At 37.2% G+C, this 23,716-nt stretch overlaps 1 protein-coding gene across 4 annotated transcripts in view; it reads right to left on the bottom strand.

Moving 5' to 3' along the window:
* The window catches only part of LINGO2 (leucine rich repeat and Ig domain containing 2), a 1,294,764-nt gene that overhangs the window by 667,745 nt on the left and 603,303 nt on the right, over positions 1 to 23,716 (bottom strand). For all 4 annotated transcript variants that reach the window (XM_080667984.1, XM_080667985.1, XM_080667981.1 and 1 more), the window contains exon 3: positions 20,717 to 20,796. The gene's annotated coding sequence lies outside the window, so the exon portion shown is untranslated. The remainder of the gene's footprint in view (positions 1 to 20,716; positions 20,797 to 23,716) is intronic.

Here is a 23,716-nt window from a genome sequence, read left to right as displayed (position 1 = left end):
TAATCTCCCAACTGTCATATCATAGCATACATAGAAACTGGGGGTGGAGGGGGGAGTAAAGGGATATGGCTGATTGTGGCCAGAGGCAATCGGTCTTGGGGCTTTAGCCACTGCAAGCTCTCCCCAGACATTGTGAAGGTTGGTGTAGTCAATATCCTGACACACTTGTGTCCTGCTCCACAGCACACCAAATCTGTGTCAGATATAGGACAAGATACATAGTCCTAGCCTTTTTAAATTCATAGGCCTGTCTCTTCAGTTAAAGCAAAGTACACATACTTTTGGTAGCATATTTACAACACAGCAAATGGAGCCTTTATGCTTGAAAACACACCTGCAGCAAATGGGAATCCTTTGAGAAGGAGCAATAACATATGATGGCAATAGTAGTGTGAGCAGAAGTATGTAGCCATACTAATGGCAAGCATGTCTCAATGATGTTGATTCCACTTCAAATTCTTTATTTCATTACATTCTCACAACAATTATATGATGAAAAATGCTAGTTTACATTTTTATCATAGAATTATAGATGTTATGAGGTTATAGATGTTAACTAACTTATTATAAGTAATTATTCTAAGATGTGGCAGACCAGGAAAGCTAGGTTGCCCCAATCTAACCATTCTGATCTGGCACAGCTGCCTCCTGACAATGATGGAAAACCTATTTTTCCCCCCAAAATCAAACACCTATATTAAAAATCTCTCAAATCATATGGCACTACTAAAAGCAGTAAAAACTTACTGATTTTTTTCATTTTCTACCTCAATTCCTGCAGAATCATAAGTAGTTGAGCAATTGTGAAAGCTAAGCCAACACTGGATTAGGGATGGGAGAGAGGAGAAAACAGGTTGGAGAAACAAAAAAACAAACAAGATCAGGATATACTGAAAAACTGGAAGGTCAAAACAAAGAGTTGAGGAGGACTTAGCATCTCTTGTGCCAACTTCAGAAGACACAGAGCAGTTTACTGCCATCTCTGAGCCTGGTCAATAGGTGAAAAGGACACTATGGGTATCAAGGTTGGCCTTGTCGAGTGGAATAGCCACGCTGGAGTGGTTAAAGGTTGGGCGTTAACTTATTGGAAAAACTCCCACTAAGTAGCCAGTTATATTGCAAGTGTGATAGAGTGATTTGATAGGCAAATATGAAGAAACAAAAAAAAGAAGAAAGAAAGAAAGGAAGAAAGAAAGAAAGAAAGAAAGAAAGAAAGAAAGAAAGAAAGAAAGAAAGAAAGAAAGAAAGAGAAAGGAAGGAAGGAAAGGAAAGGAAAGGAAAGGAAGGAAGGAAGGAAGGAAGGAAGGAAGGAAGGAAGGAAGGAAGGAAGGAAGGAAGGAAGGAAGGAAAGGAAAGAGAAAAATGGAGACCCTCATTATTGCCTTGTGGCACTAGGATTGCACCTCTCAAAACAAAACATGCAGAAATCATTCTAAACTGATATGAGTGGAGTTCTCTCAAAAACTCTGCAACCCATTTTCCCTTTCCTAATCTCAAAGGAGGGATGGGTTGCTTCATAACCTGTCATTCAGAGAACTTAGCTACAGTATTCATGGGCTAGTGCCAAGACTTAATCCTACAAATTCACAAATGTAGTGCTGGTTGCATAGCACTGGGGCTTGACTTATTATCTCTTTTCATCCTCTAGTAATGCCAATATTTTGTAGAAGGCAAAAAATAGCTTTGGGGATGGAGGGTTAACTAGTCCATTTTAAAGTCTATTAATATGGATATATTAGAGAATTTTGGGTTAGTACAAAAGAAAGCCACTCTGACTTGTTCTTTAAATTTTACTATAATGTTTTGATGAATCACCTGTGGACATAACCTGCTCACACAGGGGATACTGTAATAGTCCTTTAAGAGCAGGATGAGGTACGGAATTTAATAGGCTTAGAGACTGGCTCTACCAGGCCACATCTCTACTAATAACAGAGGAATATGCAAATTGTCCGGGATGCTGTCACAGTAACAGTAATGACCGAACAGCAGGCTGTGTGGGGTGACCAGGCTGGCAGAAGGGACAATTGGGGGTGACCAGGCTGGTGGGGGGCAGTTGGGTGCAACCAGGTTGGCAGGGGGCCAGTTGGGGGCAACAAGGCCAGAAGGGGGGATGCAGTTGGGTCTTACAAGGCTGGCAGGGGGGAAGTTGGGGGTGGCCAAATTGGCAGGGAGGGCAGTTGGGGGTGACCAGGTTGGCAGGGGGGGCAGTTGGGGGTGACCAGGCCGGTGGGGGGGCAGTTGGGGGCGACCAGGCTGGCAGGGGGCAGTTGGGGTCCACCAGGCCGGCAGAGGGGGGTAGTTGGGCATGACCAGGCCAGCAGGGGGGGGGCAGTTAGGGGCAACCAGGCTGGCAGGGGTGGGGGGGAAGTTGGGGGCGACCAGGCTGGCAGGCAGGTGAGCAGTTAGGAGCCAGCAGTCCTGGATTGTGAGAGGGATGTCCGACTGCCAGTACCGGATTGGAGAAGGTGCAGGCTGGGTTGAGGGAACCCTCCCCCCCATGCACAAATTTTATGCAGCGGGCCTCTAGTCCTATATAATAAAGAGCTAATATGCTAATTAAATGGAACAGCAGAATGACCATCTGGATGACCTTCTGGACGAAGCTGGGGCTGTGAGGGGCTGTGAGGCTGGCTGAGGCTGAGGGGCTGCAAGGGTTGGCCAAGGCTGTGAGGGCTGGCCGGGGCTGCAAGGGCCTGTGAGGCAGCCGGGGCTGTGAGGGCCGAGCCCCTTGCATGAATTTTGTGCATTGAGCCTCTAGTGTTTAATAAAGAGCAAGACCAGGTTAGCTTATACTTATGTCTATCTCCTTCTTAGTCCCAATGTGATCACTCTGGGAACCTCTACTGATTCTCCTCCTCTACACCATGCTTACCAGCAATGAAATGAAGAAAAGAGGAATTCAGTAAATGTGTTCTGTGGAAGACAGCCACTGTGCTCACCAGAGCTCTCTGAGGGTTTGATCAGTAATTCAGGTCCCACTCAACACTCTCTGATGCAAATTGTACTTGTAGAGATTGAGGCCAGTGAAAATTTCCATAGCCTTATTAATATGTTTTAGTAAAACTTATTTTCAAAAAGTTAAAAGGTCTTTATTTCATTTTAGTTTTCTACTCTAAAATTTATAGTGGACCCCTTTCCCATTGTTTCCAATGCATATTCATATATTACATGCTGCCGATGAGCTTCCAATCTGTATTTCTAGATTCATCCATTTCCAAATAGACAAATACATTCAATTTGCCGGTCTTTGTCCCCTCTAACAATTCACCATCCCAATATCAAATCCAGCATTTTTTGGTTTATGTTCTTTACTTTACTTTTATATATTTCTAAAATCCAATCTCTAAGGCTACTTGATCTATGCACAGTAAACCTAGCCTCAGCTGAAATTTTTATTTTAATTAAACTTTCATCATACTTTATTATCATAGATATCATACCTTCTCTTACATGATAATTTCTATATATGTTCTTTTTCTTCACTAATATATAAGCACAGCAACACGTTTTGTCTTTGTATATCACACCTTTCTCCTCCTACCTATCCTCCTCCCAAAATAGGTAATAATATTTAAGATGCAGCTGTTTAACAATAATTTACTAACTTGTGTTAAGTCAATGTTTTTAATATATTATTTATGTGACTCTTTTTATTTATTTGTAAAACACCAACTGCTGAATTGGCATTCTCAAAAAGTTTAAAAATCTTACTGAAAAAAAAAAAAGTGTGATACTGCTTAAGCTCACATGATCTATGTTTTTGTTTGTTTGCTTGCTTCTTTTTGACAGTGTTCCCAAGTCTAGTCTAAAATGGGCAACGGACCTAACTAGACACTTCTCAATAGCTGACATACGAAAGGCCAAGAGGCCTGTGAAAAAATGCTCAAAGTCACTAACCACTCTAGAGATTCAAATCAAAATGACAATGAGGTACCACTTCACACCTGTCAGAATGGCAATCATCAACAAATCAACAAACCACAAGTGCTGGCGAGGATGTGGAGAAAAAGGAACCCTCAGGCACTGCTGATGGGAATGCAGACTGGTACAGCCTCTGTGGAGAACAGTATGGAGTTTCCTCAAAAAATTAAAAACAGATCTCCCATCTGACCCAGTAATCCCACTTCTAGGAATATGGTATATCCCAAGAAATCAGAAACATCAATCAGAAAGGATATATGCACCCCTATGTTCATAGCAGCACAATTTACAATAGCTAGGATTTAGAAACAGCCTAAGTGCCCATCGGCTGATGAGTGAATTAGAAAACTGTGGTACATCTACATAATGGAATACTACGCTGCTGTAAAAAAGAAGGAACTCTTACCATTTGCAATAGCATGGATGGACCTGGAGAGCATTATGCTAAGCTCTACAATAAACCAGTCAGAGAAGAATAAATATCACAAGATCTCACTCATTTGTGGAATATAATGGACAACATAAACTGATGAACAAAAATAGATCCAGAAACATAGAGGCATCGAAAATACCATCAAACCTCAGAGGGAAGGCGGTGGGAGGGGGAGTAAGATATCAACCAAAAAACTTGTATACATATAAGCATAACCAATGAACACAGACAATGGGGGGAGTGAAGGCCTGGGTTGGGGGGCGGGGGTGGGTGGGAGAGGACAATGGGGGAAAACGGGGACATGTGTAATACTTTCAACAATAAAGAATAAATTTAAAGAAAAAGCCCACAGTGCTCTGGAACTCTAAAGAAGGAACTGCTGTACAGACCGAGGAAGATTAGCTTCATGCCATTTACTTTACAATGAACTCTCATTCTCAAATGAGGAGGGAGAATTCCTCCAAAACCATGCCTTGTTGCTTCTTACAGACCTAACAGGATTATTTATTGAACACAGTGTGTCTGGTCCTTTAGGCAATGAGTTGGGCATATCCTTTTTATCTAGTAATTCCATGTGAAAATGAAAGCAGCAGTTCCTCAGGCAGATTAAAGGTGTCCATTTCTGAGAGAAAGAAGAAAGAAATGGGGGAAGGAATAGCTGATCAAACTTTACTTACAAAGTCTGTGTGAGACAAAAATCATTGTATGTTAGGGGCAAAAGTTTCTCAGTGAGAACACTGAATCTTAACATTGAAGCATCAGGGTTAGGATATATATTAAATTTAGGGGAAATATGTTAATTGTATATGTAATAAGGGTATAATGAAACTCAAGATACAGCTTGGAAGGATTATTATATTATCTACAATTTATAATCAACCTCAACATTATTTAGATACTTTTAAGGAGTTTACTTCTTTAGTAGAAACATATTTATAACCCACTCTACTAGACATGTATTAGCCAGGGTATCATTACAAACAAACCCCAAATCTCAGTGACCTACCGAAAGAAAAGTTTATTTCTTACTAATTCTACATCTCCCATGTGGACATACCATGTGGGACTGCTTCACACATTACTTAGGTTTCCAAGTAAATGGAAGCTCTATAATATTGTGACTAAACCACCTGGAGTAAGAGGTCATCTTGGCAAGGAAATAAATTCTGGAGGCTCTCACAATCAAATTCTTAGGCTTGGATATGACTCACTCAACCAATTCTCTGTAGATCTTAATGATTATAATGGCCACACGGCCCAACCCAAAAGTGAGAAGATGAAGTATATTTCTCTAGTGTGCCTGGAACATAAAGGGAAACTGATAAGTGAGACCACTAGACATCTTTATCACAAGGTACAAAAAAAAAATCCATCAACCCCAAAGCATCCAGGACCATTCTGCTTCTATGCTCTGTTTTTGTTGTTGTTGTTGTTGTTGTTGTGTTTTGTTTACAGTGTATCTTTCTTTCAAGTAAGTTCTTGCTCCTAGGAGGAGATGTGCAAAGAAGAGAAAAATCAACATGAGAATATCAAAACAGCACAAATAAGAGGCTAAACTACAAGAGCATCTTTCTCTCCATACTTTCACAATGTATATTAGAGCTCAAATTTGCCCAATATAGACCACCTGGCATTGTTTTTGGCTAAAATGTGTTCTGAAAGGATGACTCCCTCCAGTGATTCATCAAAGCACATGACACACCCATTTTTTAAGGACTTTGAATGTCACTCTTTGCAAAATATTGCAGGGAAGACACTAAATATGGAGGTGCCTTGAGTATTATTTTTAAAAAATATAGTATAAAACAATATTGTAATAAAAATAATGGTGATCAGTCCATGGGAATCGAAAGGGCTAAGTCAATTAGCACTGCCAACTACTCTATAAGTTTCTCATGCCAACACTGAAGAGTATAAATACTTTTAGTGTTTTGCTAAATGAATTTGTAGATAATGATTCCTCTTTCTAGCTTCATCTACTTGCTAACAAGAAAGGTTTTCCAGAGCATGTTCAAAATTTGCACTTACAAAGATTATTATTTGAAAAATGAGCAGAGAAATTATGTCAAATATATTTGCTTAAGACTAGAGAAAAATTTGAGCTAACTGGATTATCTGGGTAAAAAATGCACAGGTCATCCAAATCATTCCCCCAAAGCCCCTTTAAGTTCCAAGAAAGCAAGTAAAAGCAGTTCGTGTTTAATTAATGAATGCTATATCTAGCATGTTTACTTTAGAATTCAACTTTGAAATGGATAGTGTAGCGTTATATTGTTGCCCCTGGTGAATAATTCAGCATAGGGTATTTATTTTCATTTTACCAGACATTTACAGTATGCTAAAAGTGGACCGGAGTGATTGGGCATCAGGAGACCTAAATTTTGCCTCAAACTTATTCCTCAGTAGAAAATAAGCTGAGTTTTTTCAAGCTTCAATTTCTTCAGCTTTGGGAGAAAGAAAATATTCTTTATGTTCCCTTCTAACTCCAGCCTTCCTTGCCTTGGAGATTTTATGCTCATACAGAGGTTTACAAATAGCTCATAGCTTTTTCAGGAGGCAATTCTCTTCACAGTAATGCACCATAATTAAGAGTTCAACCACTGGAGACAGACTACCTGGATTTGACTCACAGCTTTACCATTATTTTCTCTCTAGTCAATAAAACAGGGATAATAATTTCATCCAATTCATAAGATATTAGGAAGATTAATAATTAGAAGGCAGTACATCCCATTTTTACCAAGTTAGTAGTAATCACAATGCTCAGTGACAATAGCCAAAGCTTTGAAAGGCAGGAAAATACTTTAATACTAGAGGCCCAGCACACGACTGAAATCGCCTGTGTAAGGAGGCACACCACGGGGGGCCAGGACCCGCGCCTGATCTGCATAGCGCTGCCCACTGCTTTGTGTCTGCTAGGGTGGGGGCATGCTCTGAGCCACGCGGCAGCCGCTGGGAGCACGCCCCCTGGCCGCCGCATTGTATCCTCTGGGGTGGGGGCAGGCGCTCCTGTGTGTTGTGTCTCCACTCTGGCCAGACCCCAGCCCCAGCCTTCCCATGGGCCACGGGGGGCTAGGGGTTGCACGCAGTCCCCTCCCACCCATCTGTGTGCGCAGCTCCTCCTGAGCAGTTGTGATGCAGCCTCTTCCTGAGTGGTCTTGACACCTGGCTAATTAGCATATTCCCTGTTTATATATATAGAAGATTAGATATACAAATAGGTTATCAAAATAGGAAGCATTTTTTGGTTTCTAGAAATTGGTTGAACAGATATCTTCACTGATTCTCATGCTGAAGATAACCTGAATGCTAGATAAAATATTAAAACATTTTTTCGCATGTATCTGTCCAATTTTCCCAACACCATTTATTGAAGAGACTGTCTTGACTCCATTGTATGTTCTTGCCTCCTTTGTCAAAACAAAAGAATGAAACATTTTAAAAATGCATTAATGATCTGGCAAGAAATTTAAAAATATTTGTAAAGCAAGTGGGATAAAGTTCAATGAACATTAGGGCAACAATATTTACATATTCTCAAAATATCTTATTAATTGCAGAGGGAAAAAAGGCATCTTATTAATCACAAAGATAATGAGAGTAATTACGTGATAGAGAAACCAGTAGTCACCTACTTAACCAAATGATTAAAAAAATTAACACCACCAATAATGAGAGAGGTCTTTGTTGGCTATGCCTTTGGTGTCATATCCAAGAAAGCATTGCTGAATCCATTTTTTGTGAAGCTTTAATATCTTCTTCTGAGACTTTTATAATTTTAGCTCTTACATTTAGATCGTTGGTTCATTTGAATTATTTTTTGCACATGTTGCGAGATAAAAGTTCTACTACAGACATTCTTTTGCATGAGGATATTCAATTTTCTAAAGACCATCAGTTGCAGAGACTGCCTTTTCATTATCAAATGGTCTTGTCTCTCTTTGTCAAAAAGCATTTGACCATCTAAGTAAGTTTTTTGTTTTGTTTTGTTTTTCTGGGCTCATGGTCTATATGTCAGTCTTTATACCAATACCACATTGTGATTGCTGTATCTTTATAATAAGTTTTGAAATTGAGATTTTAAAGTTTGTTCTTTTTCAAGACTATTTTGACTATGTAGGATCCCTTGAGATTTTACAATATATTTTTCTATTCCTGAAAAAAATATTAAGATTTGATAGGGATTACACAGAAATTGTAGATTTATTTGGGTAGCACTGACAGCTAGATGATATTATTTTCCAATCCAGGAACACAGAATGTCTTCTCATTTATTAATTTCTTTCAGAAACATTTGGTAGATTTCATTGTACAATCCTTTGCCTCCTTAAGTGTATTAGTAAGCTTTTTATTTTTTGATGATATTCTAAATTGGATTTTTCTTAATTTTCTTTTCTGATTGTTCATTTTCAGTTTCTACAAATGCAACTTATTTTTGTGTGTTGACTGCTTTCTACAACTCTGCTAAATTTATTTATTAGCACTAACAGTGCTTTCTTGTTTTCTATTTGTTTTACATATAGTATCATGTCATTCCTTTCCAATTTGAATGATTTTTATTGTTCCTTGCCTAATTACTCTGGCTAGGACTTCCAGTGCTGTTGTAAATAGAAGTGGCAAGAGTGCTTATCATTGTCTTGTTCTTGATCTTAGAAGAAAAGCTTTCAGTCTTTCATCATTGAGCATGATGCTAGCTGTGGGTTTCATATATGACCTTTATTATGTTGAGGCAGTTTCCTTCTATTTCTAGTTTGTTGGATGTTTTTATCATGAAATAATTGAAGTTTGTCAAATGATTTCTCTGCATCAACTGAGATGCTCATGGGCTTCTTTTTTTTTTCTTCACTTTGTTAATGTGGTTTTTTCATTGATTGATTTTTACATCTTGAAATATCCTTGGATGACAGGAATGAGTCCCATTCAGCCATGATTTTTAATCCTGTTATTATGCTGTTGAACATATCTGTATTTTTTTTCCTTCTTTTTGTTTGCTTGTTTTTTCTGTAGTATCTTTGTCTGATATTAGGGCAATGCTGTATATTAGGGCAATGCTGGCTTTATACAATAAACTTGAAATGGTTTCCTCATCTTTAAATTTATTAGAGAGTTGGAGAATTGGTGTTAATTCTTTCTTAAATATTTGGTAGAATTCACCAGTGAAGCCATCTAGTCTTGGACTTTAATGGGTTGATAGGTTTTTTATTACTGACTCAATCTTTTTATATTTATCAGGGTTTTTTTCTACTTTTTCCATGACTCATTTGGTAGGTTGTATGTTTCTAATATGTCTATATATTATCATGGTTACCCAATTTGTTGTCATATAATTGTTCATGGCAAAATTGGTAATAATGTATCCTATTTCCTTTCTGATGCCTCTTTGATGTTATTCTTAGTCTGACTAAAGGTTTGTCAATTGTATTAATATTTTCAAAAAATCAACTCTTGTTTTGGTTGATTTTTTCTATTTTGTTTATATCTGTTCTAATCTTTATTATTTCCTTCATTCTGCTAGCTTTGAACTTAGTTTGTTCTTTCTCTAGTTATTTAAGTTCTTTAAGGTATAAAATGAGTTTATTAATCGTAATATTTCTTCTTAATGCCAATATTTATAGCTATAAAGTTTCCTTTTAGCACTACTTTCACTGTATTGCATAAGTTTGGATCTGTTTTGATTTTTATTTATCTCAAGATATTTTTCTAATATTGCTCGTGATTTCTTCTTTGACCCATTAGTTGTTTAAGAGTGTTTTGTTAATTCCCTTATATTTGTGGGTTTTCCATTTTTCCTTCAGTTATTGATATCTAGTTTCATTCTTCATGGTTGAAAAAGACAGTTCTCATGATGTTAATATTTTAAACTTCAGTCAGGTTTGTTTTGTGACCTTACATATTGTCTATCCCAGATGATATTCCATGTGAAAAATATGTATTCCGCTGCTGTTGCATGGAGTGTTCTACACATTCTGTTAGATTGAATTGGACTATAGTATTATTAATGTTCTGCATTTCCTTATTGATATTGTGTCTAGTTTTCTATCCATTGTTGAAAGTGAGATGTTGATGTTTCCTACTATCATTGTAGAACTCTCTATTTTTCCCTTCAATTCTGTTAGTTTTTGCTTCCTATATTAAGAGCTCTGATGTTTCTTACATTTATAATTATACATTCTTGGTGAATTGATTCTCTTATAATTATATAATGACCTTCTTTGTCTCTTTTAACATTCTTACTTAAAATTCATTTTGTCTAATGTATTTATTTTGTCTCTTCTCTTTCAGTTACTATTTGAATAAATTATCTTTCACTGTCAACCTATACTAGTATATGACTTTAGATCTAAAGTGAGTCTCTTAACGACAGTAGATAGTTGAATCCCATTTTTGTTTTGTTTTTTAACCCAATGCCAATGTGTTGTGTTTTTTTACATGTGTTTGTTCTTTTAAGCCACTATCTTTTGGAGTAATCACAGTAAGAGATAGCTAACAGAATGTCTATAGATTAATTAATAGTATCTTATCAATGTAAATTTCCTGATTTTTATAATTATACTGTGGTATGAATAAGATGTATTTGTTTTTAGGAAAAATATACAGAAGCATTTCATAATTAAGATTCATCATCTCTCAATTTATTCTTAAACTAGAGGCCTGGTGCATGAAAATCATACATTGGGGTGGTCCCTCAGCCCAGCCTGTACCCTCTCACAGTCTGGGACCCCTCGGGGGATTTCCGCCTGCCAGCTTAGGCCCATTTCCTCCAGGGATCAGGCCTAAGCTGGCAGTCAGACATCCCTCTCGCAATCTGGGGCTCTTGCAGTCTGGGACCCCTCACTCCTTACCACCTGCCTGCAGCGGAGGTGGGAAGCCTCCCCCCACCACCGCTGCGCTTGCCAGCCTTGAGCCCGGCTTCTGGTTGAGCAGCATTCCTCCTGTGGGTGTGCACTGACCATCAGGGGGCATCTCCTGCATTGAGTGTCTGCCCCCTGGTGGCCAGTGCACATCAAAGTGACCGGTTGTTCCACCATTCAGTTGATTTGCATATTACGGTTTTATTATATAGGATGTTTTAGACACAGAGGATAACAATGCAAATGTGGTAAAATGTTAACAGCTAGGGAATCTGGATAAAGACACATGAAAATCCTTGTTACTATTTTTGCCACAACAATATATGCCTGAAATTATGTCACAACTTTAATTAATGAAAACAAAATTCAGAGACCCAAAATTAAGGACAAATTGGAAGACAAAATTTAAATAGAGCACTAAAACTAAATTCTACTTTATGGATTTTCAGAAGGAAAATAGAGAGAAAAAGGTATAGAGGTAATATGTAGGTAAATACTAACTGATAATTTTTTTATAATTAATGAAAAATACCAACTTAAAGATTAAGATAAAAATAAATTAAATAAATACAAAGAATTAATACCTGGACATATTATAGTAAAACTGCAAGGTAACAAAGACAAAGAAAAATACTGGATATAGTGGAGAGGAAGGACTGATCATCTTTACAGAAAGCTTGACATCTGACATTTATATAGCAACCATGTACACCAACAGCCACATAGTAATAGATGAAATGAGTTAAAGCAAAATAACCATAAACTTAGAATCATATTTAACAAACTGTCTTTTAATAATAAGAAAGAAATAAGACAATTATATACAAACAAAACTGAGCCTTTGCTAGTAATTGATAATTATAAATGATATTTGAAATGTAGTTCTTCGGTAGAAGAAAATGATCTCAGATGGAAGAAGAAAGGTAAGCAATACTCATACTTATTTATATAAAAATAAAATTGTCATTAAAATTAAAAATTGCAACAGAACTAAAATACATGAAAATTGCATATAAATTAAAGGATGCTGATCATAGTTAAGCTATTCAATGCTCTTATATTGTTTAGAAGAGGAGTGAAGACTGAACTTCACAATTTAGTGAGTTTCTGTATCAATGATACATTTCCAATATAACCATCAAAAACTAGAAAATATAAGTATTAAGCTAATGGAGGGAAAGATAAATAAGAATAAACAATCAATTCAAAATAATTAAGGACAAAAAACACAAGAATGAGTAAACAAATACATTCAAAATAATATTAAAGATATAAAAATATATTAGCATTGTAATGAATATAAATATACTAAATATTTCAGGTAATATACAAAATTCAAAACAGTGGCTAGCTCTGGGAAGTAGGCAATTATGATTCCATCTGTGCATCTGTGTAAAATTAGAAAAATATATATGTTATGTATCCCACAACAACTACATATTGGTAAAAATATGGATCAAAAGCATAATGAAAAGCAAAAAAAAATAAAAGATAAAACTCAGAAGTAAGGCTATCTTCTGACAAGAAAATAGACTGAATTGGGGAAGAATATATGGGCTACTTCAGATTATGTTAATGTTTTTCTCTACACAGGATGTTGTACATAATGTTATGTACATTGCAATTTTATTTACACCTTGTGAATACTTTAATCATTTTTCATATCTCAAACTATTCAATAGAACCTCTTTTAAAAAGAGGTAACTCAGAAATAAAAGGTTCTGGATGGATGTAGAATGTGTTTTTCAGGTGCTAGGTTGTGCTGTCACATTTAGGAGAAGGCAGTGTGATTAGATAACAGTGCAAAAGCTTATTCTAGGTCAGGCCTAGATGACCATTAAGTGCTACCAGATAGCTAAGTGTGTAGATGGCAAAATTGCCTCAATTCCTCACTTCTTCCTGGATTCCCTCCCTTTGCAGTGTTACTTTGCAGCTGCTCTCATCAAGAGGTAGAATCCATTTGTCCAGGTCTTGTACAGGGGCTGGCCTGTGACTTGCTTTGGCCAATAGAATGCAGCCTAAGCAATGGTGGGCCAGTTCAAAGCACTTGCCTCGAGAGTCTTGAATGCTTTGTCTTGAAACCCTGCCATCCACTATGTCAATCTGTCCAAACAAATCAATTGTATGATGAGAGACAGATGGTCCAGTCACTCCTAGTGCCTTAGCTCGAAAACTGCAAAATGTGAGTGAGTGAGACCATTCTAGACTAGCCAGCCTGGCCTACCCACTGCAGACCCACCCACTGCTGACATAAGCAGGAGTAAGTTCAGCTAAAACCGGTGGAGCCTAGGCTCATCAAAACCACCCTGTGAGAAACAATCAAATAATTGTATTAACCACATGCATTTTAGGATAGTTTGTTACTCAACAACAAAATTGGGTAATCTTAAAGCAAATATTAATCATACTTAAACTGATTCTATAATTCTACAAGCACTATTTATTTCCTTCCTATTTTTTTCTGAAAGCACTCATAGATTATGTTTACCTAGTTAAAATTTTATAAACTCATGAGACACTTAGAAGCCATGAATATTTCTATTGCATTAAAAAATCCCCATTTTGGAATATTTGAGACAAGAAAGTCTTAAAAAATAATAAAATCTGAGAAACAGATTTTAAGTTACCTTTAAAATTTCTTAAGGATAAAATAGAAAAATTGGAGGGAAAAAGCGCGGGTATGAAACTGAGATAGGCTGATGTCCCTTGTCTTCATTTATGGCACCCTGGAAACCCTGCTGTACTGTAGAGCCATGGTGTTCATGAAAACAAGGAACAGGGGTGGCAGAGGTATTTTTAACAAAGTCATTAAGGCACTCATGAGGATAGCAAGTTTTCCATGAACAAGCAGCATAACTTAGTATCTACTCTAACACCATGCACAGCATAACGTAAAAGGCATTCTCAGAATACTGATTCTCCCACAGGGAACTCAACAGAGAACGAAGAAAAGATCACAGGCTCTGACAGCTGATTGGTGAATTAATTAGGTGTTGCACTTCTTTAGTGCTACTGTAAATTAAATGTGAAACACGTATTCAGAGACATAAAAAGATTTTAAGGATCCTAGGTGTCATGCAACAGTAGGGCCAAATGTAATCAGAATCCAGAGGGAGGCCCGATACAAACAGTTTTACTAGAGGCACGCTGAGATTAATCTTACTTATCTCCTCTTCTGAGAGGAAAATCGGGACTGGATGGCAAAATTATTAAGGCTCCAAGCAAAAGGAATCAATGCCTTTTTATTGCTCTCTAAAGTTTTCTTGATACAGACTTGAAATTTATACAACTTTTACCCATCCGTAAAGTCATTCCTTTATACTTAACCCCTTAAGTGACAGGAGATTTTGAAGATAGCATAGAGAGGACCATTTTCACTCTGCAATGACAATGTCCCCTTCATTGCTGCCTATGGTCTCTCAAGAAATATTCTTTTGTTGTAGCCCTTTGTTGCTCAGTTCACCTTGTTATGTAATGGATTTATCAGTTGTGTGATCTTGAGCAAGTTATTTAATCTCTTCAGCCCTCAGCATCTTCATTAGCAGAACAGGGATAGTGATGATATTCATTTCATAGGGCTGTTATGGGGATTGATGATGAAGATATTGTGAAGTGTTTAAAATGATGCCTGGCACATGGTACATGTTATAAAAGTTGTTGCATGAAAATGGATACAAACATTATGTTCTCCTATTGCCACTGAGATCCATTACCGTTTAAACTTTTGAGTGCTCAGTAGACAAAGATTTAGATTTCCAACATTCTGAATGAAAAATGAATCTTTCCTCAGAAAATACAGCTTTCACACAGTTGAAGTACAAAAATACTAATAGAGTTTCACACATGGAGTGTGAAGCTTCACAGATTTACTACATAGGGTGTCCCAAAAATGTATATACACACTTATTATACACTATAGGCCTGGTGCATGAAATTCGTGCACGGGGTTGGAGGGGTCCTTCAGTCCGACCTGCACCCTCTCGCAATCTGGGAGCCCTCGGGGGATGTCTGACTGCCGGTTTAGGCATGATCCCACAGGGATCCCTGCAGGATCAGGCCTAAACTGCAGTGGGACATCCCTCTTGCAATCTGTGACTGCTGGCTCCTAACCACTCTGCCTGCCTGCCTGATCGCCCCTAACCACTCAACTGCCTGCCTGATCGCCCCTAACCACTCAACTGCCTGCCTGATCGCCCCTAACCATTTGCCTGCCTACCTGATCACCCCTAACCGCCTCTGCCTCAGCCCCTGCCTTGGCGGCTTCGTCCGGAAGGACATCCGGAAGGTTGTTTGGCTCTCCAGTCTAATTAGCATATTACGCTTTTATTATTATAGATTATTAATTCCAATGGGTTAAATCAGAAAAGAAAGAAACATTAATTGAGCTACCAGCTGTTAAAGTGTGTAGACATTTTAGGGGGAATACCCTGTATTTTCCTATTATCTTCTGTAAATGGAAGAATTTGGAGCTAAATATAGGGCAGAAATTACATCTATCATAAACAAAAGGGAACACCTAGTTCATTTCAAGCCTCCTTTCTGGTAACAAACAGATTGTGCTGCAAGAAAGTCGAGGTGCAGTTGTTTGAGTAGCTCTCCCCTGCCTTGTGGGAATGGCACACAGCAAATGCAAACCCAACTCAGTGTGATTCAACTTTTACTTTAAGCAGAGCACCGGGAAGGGCCTTAAAGAGAATGTGAATCAAACACTGAAATAGGTCCTCCCCCTCAAATATTCAAAATACCTATTAAGAATAATTTAACTTCTTCTAATATAACTTTGATCACTGAAAGTACATGTGGGTATAGAAAGAACACATGAAACATTTTAAAAATGTTTCACTTTAGTTCCTTTCCCTTCCTCTGTCTGCTATGCACTGAAGATAACCGTTGAATCATTAATGATCAGTTACATATACTGTTTGCTTGTCACATATGAGTAATAAGTGGACATAGGAGCTCGATCCAGGCATGCTTTGGTTGGGCAAGAACTGTGGCTAAAAAAAAGAAAAAAGAAAAACAAAGATCTGCTTTTTGGGAACTTTTTTGTCAATTGACAACAGCTAACATTTACCAAGAATATGTGTGAATATATTAAGTGATTATCTTGTTTAATCTTCAAAACACCAGTAAACCAGAGGGCTGTAAAGAAAAATGAGGTGGCATCCTGAGCAAATCCACCCTTGATTTAAATAAAAGAGTTGGGATCCAGGTTCAGACTGGTCCCAGAGCACTTATGCTTCATTCCCTATACGTCATTAGATTCATTTTACTTGACAGACATTAGACAAATTAGGTTCTGAGCTTCCTAGCACCCTACACACACATGCAAATAAATCTAATGCATAATTCAGTGAAATCATAAGTTAAAAATAAACAAGCTGACAGGAGAAGCTCTGCTATTTGGAGTGCTGAGACTGGGGGGAAGCATGCCCCATGGTCTCCTCAATGGGGGAACTTTATAAAGAATACAGAAAGCCACACCACAAACAACACTACTCCAGTAAATGCCAGCATGAGTTTCTAGCGTCTCAAACACAACTAAGTGTAAGTCGATTGCATTGATTCGAGCTGTGGTTGAGTGAAAACACTTCTACATAGTAAATACAAAGATGGTGATAGTCTTGTTTAATCCATTGATAAAATGTAAGCTACATAGATGAATGAGGAGACAGTGTATCATTCAGGCAGTCCTCCCTCAATATCACATCTTGCCTCTACTTTGCTGATTAATACTGGCTGGCAGAAATTGTGATATTCATGTTATATGATGAGTAACAGACCACAGATATTTGGTGTTCCTAAGTCAGGGCATATCTGTAGGTTCAAAAGCATGCATAATTTTGGCATCTTCTCAGAAGCTGGGGTGCCTAAGCAGAGTATTTACCTAAACAGGCTACCATTGCATCCATGCAAAGGAGTGCAAAAGGGGATATCTTATAGCCAGCATCCAGACTTTCCTCAGGACAAAAACTCCGTGATGTTTTTTTTTTTTTTTTCCAATTCATAAACAAAAGCCTTATTGAAAGGAGAATAGCTTATTCTAGTCATAAATCTTAACCATTAAAAAACAATAGGTGTAAAATATTTAAGTTTATGCTGTAAAATAAACTTGCAGGTAACTAAATAATTGTTGGGCTCATTCAAGGTTAGTGAAATGGCAAAACATATAGTTCATAACAGTTGATTTTAAGTAATTTCTTCTTATTACCACTAGTACATGGGCCTCAATGAGAACATCATATTGTGAGCAATAGTTTTTATCATCCTCTTCTCACAGACCAGGAAACCAAACCCCGGAGACCTCATGTACATTACCAAAAGTGACAGAAGGGTGTGGACCCACCGCAGGAACGCTGGCACTTGACCTGGTATTGTGACCACTAACCCTTCTGCCTCACTATTGGCAACTTATGTCAGATAGATAAAATTCATAAATTTTTGGAGCCAGAAAGAATCTTTGGGTCAGATGCAAACCATCATCTCTTCAAACACTGCTTGACACATGAATCCCTGGTGAGAAGCAGTGGGACAGCCAACCACACAAAAGGACATCTTTAGAGGCAGGATTCTCAACCCTTTATGCAGAAGCCCATTCTATTTAGGAAGAAATTCTAATTTTTACATTTTTGTTTGTTTTTTGTTTAGTTAAATGAAATCCATATGATATTATTTTAAAAGTCTTTCCCATATTGGATCACATTACACCCAAGTGTCCCAGGGCCTCTCTTGAGTCACAGCTATAAATGTCTAACCTCCCTTTTGTCCGACAGTGATTCAGATATTTACAGATAATCATCGTCATCTCTAACACTTGCAAGTCTTACCTTCACAAAACAAGGTAAACTTAATATCTTGAAATCTTCAAATTTCCTCATTACCATGTTTGCGCTGTTATCCTTGAGTTTTCAGTGTTCTGTGTCAACTTGTGGACATGGCTCAGAGTTTTAGCAGTGTTCTTATTTTCAGAGTACTGACCTATTTTACAGCCCCTTCTCTGTTCAATACACCTGTGTTAATTCCATTCACTTTCTAATTACATGTTGGTCATCACACTGGTGACATTTACCTTTTAAACTTGCATCAGTGATTCTTTGTACAAGAAAAATGTCTCAGTTATATTCACAATTTATCTCACTCTTTACTAATGTAGATTTTATTGAAAAACATTCTGATGGCTTTAAAATGGAGAAAATAATTTTAGAACTTCACCAAAGACTCTAAGGAAATAAATATTTGCAATAAAAATAGGGAAACAACTCTAGATCGGTATCAGCAGGGGTTGTGGGGGCCATTGCTAAAATCTTCCTTTGCCATTTTAGATGAAGACTTGATGGTCTTTATCTAAAATGAGAAAGGGAAAGAGAAAGAGCCAGTGTTGGGAGAAGAGGGGGCTGGAAATGGAAGTGAAAATTAGTATAATTGTTAGGAGGAGAATCTAGAGGATGCAGAATCTGTCTTTTCATTCTGCTTATGTTACATGCTTTAAACTTTTGTTAAAATTAAACTTCTCAGTGCAGACAAATTCTCATATGGCTTTGATGGTTTATAAAAATTCTATCAAAATCAAATGAAATATTAATTTTCAAATAACCTCTAGCCATATAATAAATTAATAGTGTGTATTTCATTTTTTTGCAGATAAAATAAAATCACCTCCTATATACTATCAAGGTACATCTGAACACAGTGTCCTTTGGGTTTACAATCAGGGATACATTGTAGGATTTCTCATAAATTCAAGCAGGAAAAAGGTTAATTTATCAGGATTACTTACACTGGCTAAAGGAACTATAAAAGAAATACTAAATATTCAAAGAAGTAATTATATTTCACAGTGTCTTCAAATCACATAAAATTTATCTTATTTTAAGTGATATTAAATGTTCTTTCTGATGGAAGATCACTGTAAATGATAGTTTTGTGCTGTGCAAATGAGCAATTTCCCCTTATTCTCTCATATAACTGTCTGTCCATTTTTCCCTATTATCTCATCCAAGTTAACATAATGGAGACCCTTGTAAAATGTGAGCCACACACTTCATTATGCAGTTCATAATTTAAATTTTATCAATGATGCCATATATATATATATATATCTGACCATCCCAGCTGGTGTGGTTCAGTGGCTGTGTCTCAACTCATGAACTAGGAAGTCACAGTTCAATTTCCAGTCAGGGCACATGACCAGGTTTTGGGCTCGATTCCAGTAGAGGCATGCAGGAGGCAGCCAATCAATGATTCTCTCTCATCACTGATGTTTCTATCTATTTCTTGCTCTTCCTTCTTCTCTAAAATCAATAAAAATGTATTTTTTAAAAATATGACCAATTGAATATAGTCCATGTGTATTTAATTTCTCTCCTATTACCTCCTGAAATATATATTTTTTTATTTAAGCCTATATATCTATGTATGGAGAGTGAGAATTCCCTTTGGACCCCAAAACACCATCTTAGACAGATGTGTGTGTGTCCACCATTATTACCTGGTAGACCATTCACATATGAGTCCTTCTTTCCTTGCTATTATTGTTTGGCTGATATATGTGACGCTGGAGCAGGCATATTCGCTTAATAGGAAACCCAATTTTCAAAAGAAAATGTTCTTTGCTTCATTTCTTGGTCTTCATGAGAACACAGAGATATAGTCCCATATATCTTCCCTTGCTTGGATTAATAGGCTTTTCTTAACAACAGTTACTAGCCAAGCATTATCTTTCTGCGCACCCCTTGAATTCTAATTCCTTTCTCAATTATTTAGTATGATGAAAATAAAGCAGTAATTACAAATGTCTCAATTTACAACAACTGAAAACAAAAAATTTAAAAACAATTAAAAATAAAATATTGGTTGTAATGCTTGGTAAAGAACAACCAGCAAAGAAAGAGAAGGTACAAAAACTAGTAAGACTTACAAAAAAACAAAAAATAATCCACATCACACATACAGAAGCTCTGAGAGGGTATGAGGTAGTTTCTACATTTATAAATGCAAATTTTCAAATACAGAGGGAGCAAATGTTATGCCCTCCAAGGATAATGAAATAAAATAGCCCAGAGTAACTCAGCATCTACTTCAAATTAAAAGTAATATACCACCAATATCACTACCCATGTCATAAATATTAATAAAGAAAATATCTTTAGACATTACACATCATGTATAACATAGTTTATCCATTATAAACCATATGTTTACATGGTTTAAAAGTAAACACTTTAAGCAAACAAAATACATATACAGACTCTCTGAAACATATCCCATATCACATTTATGATAGTTTTGTAGAGAAAAATGTATAAGCCCAGCATTGGATTGCCAACATGCCAATAACTTGCCCAAGTCACTTTGGAGCTAACATACCAGAGGAACTATGTAATTAAATGCATGAGTAAATAAACAACCATTAACTTCCTGGTATAAAGAAACTCAGTCTTAAGACAAAATAAATGGTATTTCATTTCACCCTAAAAATAAATATAATTAAAATTAATTAGGTACTTACCTTAGATGATTAAAACTCCATTGGACACTTTAGAAGCCCAAGCAGCTCCTGACGCAGCTTCCAGAGGCACTCTTCAATTCCTATAAGTAAAAGGAAGGTGAAAAAGAACATTTAGAGCAATATATTTCTTTGTAAAATGATGCTGATTAGCTAAGGAATTTTTATCTCTCCAAATTGCCATTTAAAAAAAATACCACCCTAAGTATTGCTGTTATAGATTTTGTTAAATACACAATACAGCAATGAAAATTATGTCTTTCTGGGAACTTCCAAGGCAGTAAGTAGGCTCCAGATTATGAAACACTACAAAAAATAAAACCACTCAATTGCATGTTATTTTACTTAGAAAGGCTGTTGTACCATGAAAATGACGGCATTTGTTTTCTTATTATATACACATTACCAACATAAAGATTTTTCTAGTTATAAAATGGAGTCATGAGAAATAGGTGCTGGCTTCTTGTTTAGTTTGTACTGTTGACTTCTTTACTTGATGTTAGCAAGTATTCGTACTTTATGACCCATCATTTTCCTGGACAAGATTTATAAAATGTCAGAAATAACAGTCATCAATTTGATAAATTGATACATAATTTGTAATATTTAAGTGACTTCTACTTCTAGATAATCCTATCTAATAAAAGGGTAATATGCAGATTAACCGTCACCCGGTCACAAAGATGGTGGCACTCATAGCCACAAGATGGCGGCACCCAGTCCTCTCAGCCCCACTGGAGTCCCCCAGTCCCGGGGGGGTGGGGGTGGGGTGGCTGCTGAGAGAAGGCAGCGTGAGCAACCTAGTGGAATGCTTGCTTCATTGCCATGGCAACAAGGCAAGCATTTCACGCTCGGCGTGGATGGGCCTCTGTGCTGCAGAGAGCCTCTGGTCTGCGGAGAGCCTCTGGGCAACAGGCGCAGAGCAGCCAGGCCCCGCAGAGAGCTACTGGTGCACGGATTCATGTGCAAGGCTCCTAGTATATACTATATATAGCAAAAAAATTAATAGCATACTTTCATAACCTGTCTCAATTATCTCTAGAAGAAACTTTTAAAAATCGTTATTTTCTCCCACCTACTCGCCAAAAGAGAAAAAAAGTGATAGGCAAGTTAGGTACTTTGCTGCTAAGCAATGTTACTTGTCAGTGTTGCCCGTACAGATGCATACTAATTAGGTAGAACGGAACTGTGTTATATTCCTCTCTTAAGTCTCCCTCACTCCAAGCCCCATGCATGTACTGTTAAATCCAGGCCCAAATTTCAATGAAGCAGCACCATAGACATCTGTGTCCATCTCCCACCCCTTTCTGAAAATCTCTAATCCATTAGGTGGCAAAGAAGATTGGGGTAGAGATTGGTGAGGAGCTCATAACTGAGAAATGTAACTTTGTCTAGGCACATGTAGCAGGTTAGAACATAAATAAAGTGATTTTCATCCCATTGCGAGAGGAATCTTATAAGGTCATACCTTAAAGGCTAGGTCATATAAATTATATTAGCCATATATATAAATTTATATGTAATACATATACATATACACTGAGTGGCCAGATTATTATGACCACCCATCAGTACTTCATTGGGCCACCTTTTGCCTTCAATACTGCGGTGATTCTTCTTGGTACTGATTCCACGAGATGTTGAAAGGTGATATGAGGAATCTGACACCATGCCTGATGAATAGCACTGTCCAGTTCTGTGAGATTTGATGGTTGTGGAACCAGTTGCCTGATGGCTCTTTTAACTTCGTCCCACAAATGCTCAATTGGATTGAGATCTGGTGATTGTGGGGGCCACCTAAGCAAGGTAAAGTCTCCCTCATGATCTTGAAACCACTCCTGCACAATACGAGCACTGTGGCATGGCACATTGTTTTGTTGGAAGAAGCCATCTCCACTGGGATACACCATCAACATGATAGGATGAACTTGATCAGCAACGATACTTAGGTATGTTGTGCTATTCAGACTTGTTCCACACGAAGTAAAGGGCCCAAATCATGCCAGGAAAACATGCCCCAAACCATAACACTGCCCCCACCAGCTTGAAGGGTTGTACTCATGCATGTGGGGTGCATGCTTTCATGCTGTTTCTGCGAAATTCTCACTCTGCCATCTGCATGATGCAACTGGAAACGTGATTCATCGGACTACATGACTTTTTTCCAGTGCTCGACTATCCAATCCTTGTGTTCCTGTGCGAATTGGAGATGTTTCACCTTGGTAACTACAGACAGCAAAGGTGTTCGAACAGGCCTTTGGCTTCCATATCCCATATGATGCAGTGTACAGCTAATTTGCCTACAAACATCAGGTGGTCATAATAATCTGGCCACTCAGTGTATATGTATATGTATTACATATAAATTTATATATATGGCTAATATATATGGCTTATATATCTGTCAATCTATCTATCTATCTATCTATCTATCATCTATCTATCATCTATCTATCTATCATCTATCTATCATCATCTATCTATACATTAGTCCCCTCAGTTTGTGCTTCTTTGTCTCTTTTTTCTATTCTTGAGAATTATTACTCACTGTTTTTTTTCTGTTTATTTGAAATAATCTTGTTTTATTTTTTAAATTCAGTTGACATTCACTATTATTTTATGTTAGTTGTGGGTATACAGCCCAGTGATTACACAATTATATAATTTATGAATGATCCCTTTGATAATTCATACATGGCACCATACATAGTTATCACGATATTATTGACTATATTTCTTTTGTTATTTTTTACATACCTGCGATTATTTTGTAGCTATCAATTTATAGTTCTTAATCCATTTACCTTTCTCACCCAGACCCCAAACCCATCCTCCATGCTAGCAACTGTCAGTTTGTTCTCTGCATCTATGAGTCTTTTTTGTTCATTTATTTTGTTTTTTATATCCTACAAATAAGTGAAATAACATGGTATTTGTGTTCCTCTGTATGACTTATATCACTGAGCATAATATCCTCTAGGTGCATCTGTGCTACCACAAATG

This window comes from Plecotus auritus (assembly GCF_963455305.1).
Source record: "Plecotus auritus genome assembly, chromosome: 5".
Lineage (NCBI taxonomy): Eukaryota > Metazoa > Chordata > Mammalia > Chiroptera > Vespertilionidae > Plecotus > Plecotus auritus.
This window is presented reverse-complemented; position numbering and strand designations above follow the sequence as displayed.